Below are 322 nucleotides of genomic sequence, written 5' to 3' on the forward strand. Positions count from 1 at the left end.
ATATATATATATATAGTGAGGCTACTATGCTTTTGGAAGCACGGAGCCTTCCGTTTTGTGCTTCCAGATCATTTTTGATTTTGCGACTTTCGAATCATCGATTAGCTCTGTTAAATTTGATCTAGAGTATTTGAGTTACCTAGAAAATAAATTTTATGATTTTTCGATATCATTTGCCTAGTGATCGAAAGGGCTTAAAATCAATAATTTTAATGGCCGCAGTGAGCCATTTGCAAGTTTAACGGTGTAGAAATATCCAAATCATGTAAAATTTTGATAGAAAATTCTTTATACTATATAAAACAAGATCAATATCTTTGAT

This window comes from Ananas comosus, linkage group 15 (assembly GCF_001540865.1).
Source record: "Ananas comosus cultivar F153 linkage group 15, ASM154086v1, whole genome shotgun sequence".
Classification (NCBI taxonomy): Eukaryota; Viridiplantae; Streptophyta; class Magnoliopsida; order Poales; family Bromeliaceae; genus Ananas; species Ananas comosus.